General features: G+C 31.7%; 1 protein-coding gene across 2 annotated transcripts in view; it reads left to right on the forward strand.

The window, feature by feature from the left end:
• The first annotated feature begins 2,092 nt into the window (after positions 1-2,092).
• Positions 2,093-8,892, forward strand: part of LOC119829256 (protein windpipe) — a 35,389-nt gene continuing 28,589 nt past the window's right edge. For both annotated transcript variants that reach the window (XM_038351671.1, XM_038351672.1), the window contains exon 1: positions 2,093-2,355. The gene's annotated coding sequence lies outside the window, so the exon portion shown is untranslated. The remainder of the gene's footprint in view (positions 2,356-8,892) is intronic.

An 8,892-nucleotide genomic window follows, 5' to 3' on the forward strand; every position in this document is an offset into this window, starting at 1 on the left:
TCTAGTTTACAATTAATGTTGTTTAATTATGTTTGCTATCTATGCATAAAGCACAATTTTATTTGATTTAGCATATTAAATAGGATAAAAAAGACCAATGACAAACGAGGGCGACGCATCACCTGATTTTTGATATCGTCATATGCGGATGCATAGCTAATAGTTATATGTTTGGGTAATCATATTATGTATGTGAATGGACCAATTTCTACGTTATAACATTAGACGGAAAAAATATCACCTATTCTTCTTAGTAGATTTAAAATTACAATAATGTTATATTTTAATTAAAAAGACATGTTCATGGGCGGTGGTGATCGCTTACCATCAGGCGATCTACGAGCTCAGCAGCTCCCTCTGAAAAAAAAAATCGTTAAGTAACAAACATCCAAACTTTGAAACTTTCACTGTTACGTGTATATGTTGCGCTTAAAGACTTAAGACCAAAAACAAAAAAAGTGCAACACGTTGTGGTGCACACTAAAATATCAACATTGCGAAATTTGAGCGCGCACACAGGCTATGGGCTCTAATGAAAATGCTTAAGACGCGTTGTGACATCTTAGAAAGGGCATATAGCGAAATTTGTGTCGTCGTGGCCGACATGCTATTCAAACAACGCGTTGTGGCAATGTAGAAGAGCCATGACGCGATGTCAAACATATTCAGTTATGGAAGCCATTTCGACGATCACAGCTTAGATTGATCTAGTAAAAAAGTCTCATATAGTTTAATTTATTTTTAAATTTAAACAAATAACTTTTTCTTTAGAATAATAGTAAAGATCTATACATTGACAAGCAAAGTCAGTAAATGCGCCACATATCAGAATTATCTCATTTAAGATCACAATTCAAAAACTAGTTTGTTTGTATGAAGGTCGTTGTATTTTTGTTAATTAATATAACCACATACAACCGCTGGCTAGCAGTAGTTAGTAAAAATAATACTAGGATTATCATTTTTATTGACAAATACTTCAATAATTTTTGGAACAGTAGTAATAGTTTTACACGAATTACAAATGAAATAAAGTAGGAAATCAAGTAAGGAACTTTGTGATATTTAAATGATAATAAAAGATAAATAATTAAAAAATAAAAATATTCATTCAAGAGGCAGTAAAACCTCAAGGTTCTTATAATGAATTAAAGTTCATGTACTTATAGAACTAGGTAACCTAATGAAATTGTTCATTCTTGTGGTCGCTAATGACCTTGTTATTAAAAAACGGCCTAAAATAATAATAATAGTAAAATCATTACTTACACATGTATAAAGATTGTATTGTGGAATACGTTTTAAAACAATATATTATGATTATATATTTCCACGGATAACATTATACTATAATATTATAAATGAAAATATAAAGTCTTACTGAATTAATATTCAGTAAGACTTTATTAGCATTCAATCAAATAAAATTTGCCATAATTGTGAAATTGTAAACAAGAACGCATTAACGTAACACGAGTATATTTTGCTTATAAATTATTGCAGTTTTTAATCAGCACAAAATGAAGCATGTACATAATTGCGTCATTCTGTGCATTTTGTTGTATTAATTTATTTTTAATTCTTATATTCGAATCAAGAACGAAATAGTGAGACTGTGCAAAAATAGTTCATATTATTTTTTACTTATACTCAGCATCCATTTTGTGTATTATCTTATAATAGGAGGTTATCAGTCACGCAAACTGCGGTTCTGAGTTCGCAAAAAAGAAACAAATAATAAGTAATAATCAAATAGCAAACGTGGCCCGAGGTGGTACGATCTGGCTTGTCTGGACCGGTATTATAAAGAAGTTAGTACTTATTCGTGTATTAAAGGGCTAACCACAATATTCAGTAGCGAAATCTGGTTTACTTTAAACCAGATTAAGCTACTTTCAAATTTCGCGGGTCGCAGTAACTGTAACAGTTCTTTGCCAAACTAAACTTTAAATCTGTCTTTAAAAAAACAGAACTTATCAGTTTTGGCAAGAATTTAAAAATGTTTTTCGAGAGAGTATTGGGCGAGTGCATGTTGATATCTATGTCTATTCAAAGCGTGTTTGCAGGATCGTGCGACTTGCGAGCGGCCAGCCGGTGCCCGCCGCGCGCCACACCAGTCTGTACCGAACCACCGACTCGTCGTCACGCCACCGCGTGCTAAACACCGCACAAACGTGGCGTGATATTGAGAAAAAGCCGGCTGTGCACGGGTTGAAAAGTGACAGTGCGTCAGTGTGCAGAAAAAGTGTTCGGGAAATTTTCTCTGGACTTACTCAACAACTAATTTCGACTGAACTCGACTACGATTTTACGATTTTTCTACATACAATCAGTGCAATTGCGCGATCATTTTAGGTAAGTGTAAAGTTTTTCTGTGAATGTAGGTAGTTTAGCTGCAAATAATTGTTACAAAATATAATTTTTCTATTACGAAATAGCTAATTAATCGGTTGTCTATAAGCCTCGACTGTTGAACTGAGGAACTGGTTTTCAAGGTTTCCATTTTTACGTTTAGTTACGAGTTACTTTTTTTTTGTTCTAGAAGTAAGCATTTGCGTACACTTTTATTGCTTTCTGCTAAAATTAAAATGTAACGTTCGCATCAAAGAGAACGTAATTAGCTGAGAATTACCGATAATGACTTTGACCATTGTATGAACTATTTTAAATTCCTGTATTATGTTTAATCTTGACATACATAAAATTAAATTATTCAATGAGTGAATTATTATTGAAATTTCATATCTGTATTAATCATAGAGATAAATTTGTACGATTGTATCAATAGATAAAGTGAATTTCAATCCAGTATTTATTATAAAATATAGAATAGACCCTATTAAACTAAGCTTATATAAATTTATACATGTTATTAAGTGTATGTAATATTTTTATGTATTATAAAATATAGCATGTAGGTAGCATTTTACTCCCGATATAAATGGATACATAATACCAAACTTTAGTATTTTTTTTATTATTAAGTATTTTCATGAAAGCTCATCAATAACTATTTTTTTTTCATAAAAACAAAAAAATTGTTTTACAAGCGACATCTATTAATTGGCCAAAGAAAAAAAAATGCCGCCGCTTCTTTTCTGGCAAACGTGTTCATTTAAAACGCGATTGAATTATCTTACGCTGTTTGTAAAACCTGTTAAAACACACCTTTAGTCAGGCTGTTTTCTTTTTTCAATCCCCAAGGCTAGACTTATGTAAAAGAGCCAATGCCCCGTATTACCTAGACGGCTTGGAGTCTGCGCCCGCGCAGTTGCAGATCCATTCGCGCAATGCTAGTGGCGTGTTAAGTGAATGGCGTTTACCCCGAGACCTCCGCTGGTCTTTTGGACCCCGTGTCGAATTAGTTTTATTTTCATGGGTTTATTGACTTGCTGGAATTGATATTAAATATTTTTGCCATGGCAAAGTAATCTTGATATTCGAAGGATATATTATTTCATTTTACGGCTGTCGTAAGCGTTCGTTCACTTGACATCGTTTGCGAAATAACGTTGCGGCGTTTGTTTCAAGTGTGATTAAATCCGGTTGCAGTTATTACGAAATGGTACTATTTAATAAAAATTGCTTTTTTGTTCTCCGGTTCAAAATTATACTTTATTTTTTCGGGAATAATCTTAAATTATGTAATCTATCCTACTAATATTATAAATGCGAAAGTTTGTAAGGATGTGTGTGTGTTTGTTGCTCTTTCACGCAAAAACTGCTGAACCGATTGCAATAAAATTTGGAACGTAGACAGCTGGACAATTGGAATAACATATAAGGCAACGATATTCCTACGGGATACGGACTTACGCGGGTGAAACCGCGTGGCGCAGCTAGTACTCTATATAGTGTCTATATAGTGTCTATGTACGTAGATATATAATTATATAGTAACCACACCATTTTTCTACATTGAATATTTTTTTAAGAGAATATTCAACATTCAAATTACATAAAAATATGGATATTTTATGGACCCCAAAACAGTAAGTAATTTTGTCTATTGTTTATATGCGCGTTAATAATTTATAATCTGCAGGAAATATTTTGACAAAATTTTATATTATGATAGACCAATATCAGTAACAACTTATAGCCCATATTTCATTTCAAAAAAAAAATTATCCACATCTGTGACAGGGGATAAATAATAAATTCGCAAATAAATAATTAAATGAGGTGTCATTGGATAGGTGTTTTAAAAGATGGTGGATGGTGATAGGTGTTTTAAAATTGGCAGAGGTTGAAAAATATATTTTTTGCTATAATAAATAACTGACAGGATATACGCACCTAAATTCGTAAAAAAATACCCAGTGTCTTCGTTAGTACTTATAATTAATTTGTGTGTTAAATTTCATCTTCTAAAATCTAAGAACTACAAAATTCTATAGTCCATATTAGTGAGGCTGCGAGCTAAGTAGTGACAAATAAAATTAAAAAAAAAAACCATGTAAAATGAACAGTTATGGCGGGTGCCCGCTAATAATATTTATTCAAATTACTTACTAATCCATTAACAAATGCAAATGCGAAAAATAAATAAATTAGTTCTTCTTAATTAATATCGATAACATGGTCATTTTGATAATGCATTAGATTATAGTATTAAAAACAAATCATCTATTTGGTTCAATGTGATTTAATAATATCGGCTTCCTTGGCCTTGTAGTTGTTGTCCCCTTTTTGTATGTAGGGTAACCATGTACTCGTCAACATTGAACTAGATTTGGTACCTTATAATTTTTGTACAATTTTTTTTTATGTAACCAACGAGAATTAATGGTGATAAATATAATAATAACTATAACGAAATAATCTCTCTTAAGTAAGTCCCTCGAAAAAAATACACAAAAAGTGTAATGAAGTTGCTTTAATCTTTTTAATTTATAAAAAAAATGGTTCCATGTGAATTATTGCTTTGAAGTTAAAAAAAAAACACTATCTACCTAATTCAAATTGAGTATTGAGTCACTGAAACCTATCCAAAACATTAGTACATATTAGCCATATTTATCTAACTATATTTCAAAATAACCAACTTCATAAGTGATACCGGGAAAGTTCTGCAGCCGCTCATTAAAATATATACAGTTCCCCTACTGACGGTGCAAAACAACTCTTAAGGATATTGCTATTATGATGCCCCCTGCTTTGTGACAAGGGTCGATAGTATTGAATAAACCTTGACCGTGGCTGTTATGTAACACGAATGATTGTTACGTTCCGATACAGGGACACACATGTAGGGATTCTAATATCATTAGTTCTACCGTTTTTTCTATCGAGTCTGCTTATTCTAGTTTGTAGCGTGTACGAAGATCAGCAGAGAATACTTCTTTATATCATGGTGTTGGTGATTGATTTATTTGTACAATGTTTCTTATTAGGGTCAAGAATTCTTATTACACCTTAAAACTGTATACATTAATTACGTGAAACGTAATTACCAATGACTGTAGAAGACGCAAAAAATATCTGACAAGTTTCAATCTTATTCAATCATTCAAAAAATACTAATATATTCACAAAAGTATCGTATGTTACTAAAAGAAATGGCGCCGATTTAACGATGTAAAATTTACATGTTTATACAGTCGTGACCTTACATGAAGATTACGTATGACATTATCAGTTTTTATAATTCTAATAAAGCGTTATCAACAAATTTACACTCGTTGCTAACACCTAAGTAATGCAAGATTCAACAAAAGAAAATATTGCCAGAGCATATAAAATAGCTATCGTATTTCACAATGTTGTTAAAATTGAATACAAAAATATGTACATACTGCAAAGATGTGGTACTTAGAAGTAAAATAGGACAAATTATTTCATTTCTAAATAGTATACTGTTATTCCTCTGTACGTGTGATTATAATTCTGAGTAAAGTACATACTTCATATGTAGAAAATGTAGATGATAAAAAGTTTGTTGGACAGACAATTTATTTGCTTTATAATTTCATGTATGAGTTATTAGAAATATGGCCACCCGATGCACGTTTGACTATATTTTTGGCGCAAAACTGATAATTCGCGACATTCTAATGTTGCCACTTCCTTCAATTGGTAGTAGATTTACCGGTTATTTTAATATACGTAAAATCAAAGCTCGGACAATTTATTATTGTTACATGCAAAGTTTATCAATGTCATCATATATAGAACATTTCGCTGATAGTACGGTTACTATTGCAACTGGTTTGCTTATATCCGTCCATGTTTAAATTTAGAATTAATCGTTTTGAAATTTTACACTTTATTTAAAATAGAGAATGTTTGAGTAATGCATATTTTTAATTTATACAGATTTTATAGTTTATATACTTTGATATGTATTATAAACGTTATTAGTTATCTCAGACCCGAACACCTACTTAAGCATGTGACTGAGCGCACTAAGATGCCAAAATATTACTAATTATAAGCTGTTACATTTATTGTTGTGATTAATTATCATGTTCTCATAAATCTGGCAATTATTCTGCTCAAACCATAACGCTGTAACTGAAAACCGACGATTAAATGTCTGTTTATTTGAAGTGAAAGTCTGACCAAATTAGCACACGAAACTGTATCTACACTTGCAAAAAATTGAGGCCATTAGGTCTTCCCCAATGAAAATAATGCTAGGTCACATGTAACGTAAAGTCAGCATTTCAAAATTTGAAGTTGTAAGATTAATTAATCATTTCATTTTAATCATAACGAAACATAAATCACGATTGCTTTTTAAATTACTCAATTCATATAAAATTGTATTTAAATTTAGTAAGCTAGCATTAATTTATGTAGAAGCTTATAAATTCCTTCAGTGCCCATACATGTTCCCACTGCAGGGACACAGGCCTCCCTATGAGGGTTCAGGCCATAATCCATCACACCGACCGAGTGCGGGTTGAGATGTCACATGTCGACGAACTTTTAATACTTCGACATGGTGATTTCCTTACGATGTTTTCCTTCCATGATTTGAAAAAATCAATTTATTTCTAGCACGGTCGTCCGGTCTTGATCCCCCGACTTTTCCCTTTAAATCCGAGGTCCACTAGGCTACCAATGCTCCAAGAAATTCCTTAACGATTTGATATTTCTCAATCTATAACGATTAGCCTCGGTAATCATAGTAAAATCCTTTAAAATTAATTACCTATATGTAACTAAATTATAATATCTGAATTCCAGGCTCACGCAAGGTGCTACAATGAACACATTATGTTTCATTTCCTTATACCATGGATGCCGATTGCCGTTAAAATCTCTTGTTCAGTCTGTGCCGTAACTTTCAGTTCAACTTTCACTCGACACTGCACTTATCAGATATAGTCGTACAAGACTAATTAGCGTCGTAATTGTCTTTTTGAATGTCACCTAGAACCATGTTCGTCGTAATTGCTGTAAGTTTGTTAGCCTATTAGTTTTGCTAACTGGCTTATTGGTAGTGCTTCGTTCGAGATTCAATGTACGGGGAAGTTCATGAACTCGCGTCGTGTTTACACTGAGTATTGTTTACTATTAAAATTTAAGTGAGAACTCGTTTATAGTTTTTCATGAACGAAGTTTTTGTTTGTATCTAATACACTTTTTTTAAAAACATAAAACAAAAAATGAAGAATAAGCCATAAGACAATATCAGCTATATTCATTATGTTATAAGAAATGGTCGTCTTAAATTTGAATTTGGATGCGATATATAAAAAAGAACATGTGACTAAATTATTAATAAACATTAATGAATAATAATTCTGCGATTTCTTTTATATATTACGAGTTTTGATTCAGGAAGTTGATTATTTTTCAAAACCTTGAGATCTTTGCGACAATCGGATTTTATCTTGAATTATTATTGTGAAGATAAATTATTCGTAATTATTACGTTCTTACAATAATTTTATGGCTGCGTAATTTAAAATGAAGTTTTGATTTTAAGCATCACACCGACATGGTTTGAAATTGTTTGAAGTAAAATATTTAGTCGAAATTAAACCATGTATACGTCTCGTATGGCTGAACACGTTAAGGTGTGTGACAATTCTTTGGAAGACGCCGAGGTGGGTCTTTGGGATGGTAAATGGGTCAGAGGGCATACGACAATTGATCTAGAGCCTATTGTAATTGCTAGTCTATTGTCTAATGACAATATTAACGTGGAACAATGTAGCAATGCACGCGCTTCGTTTTAAACATTAACATGTTTGATATTCACAATTTACATTTATTTATGTGATACTTGAGCTATCTTTTTGATTGGTTATATAACTATATGCAAAAACAATAAATATAAATAGCTGATTTAAAAGTACAAATATAACGTGCTTGCTATACTTGAATCCGATGAATTCGACTATATATGACATATTTGGAACAAAAACATACTTTATTTTAAACAAAGATAATAGATTAGATATAGTTAAAGCTGTGCCTTAACTTATTACTTTATTTTGCTGCTATATAAATAGAATTCTTAACAAGATCGTTTGAATAAATTATAATTTTATAGCATTCTATGTAACTAGGTCCTAGTTAATTCCATCCTTACAAAGTCTTACTTTCATAGCTCAACCTCCGTTGTTTATTTTATGATCGGTTTATTTTTACTTCTCTTGATCATATATATTAGATAACCTGATAATATAGGCATGAATTTTCTCTAACCTTTTTTCCTGTTACCTTTCAGCCTGCATATTGAATTTCTTGGTTACTTACCTACTTAAATAGACAACATGCTCCTCCAAACTATATGTCAAATTCTATTGAACTAACCGTTTTGCAGAGAAACGGTAATAAATATACAACCATAATAGCTTATAATAGTAGGGGAGCCCGAGATGCTAAATGTGTATTTACTCGAGCGTTTCAGAAACCTATTGGAATTCGCAGATT

Source organism: Zerene cesonia, chromosome 10 (genome assembly GCF_012273895.1).
Source record: "Zerene cesonia ecotype Mississippi chromosome 10, Zerene_cesonia_1.1, whole genome shotgun sequence".
NCBI lineage: Eukaryota > Metazoa > Arthropoda > Insecta > Lepidoptera > Pieridae > Zerene > Zerene cesonia.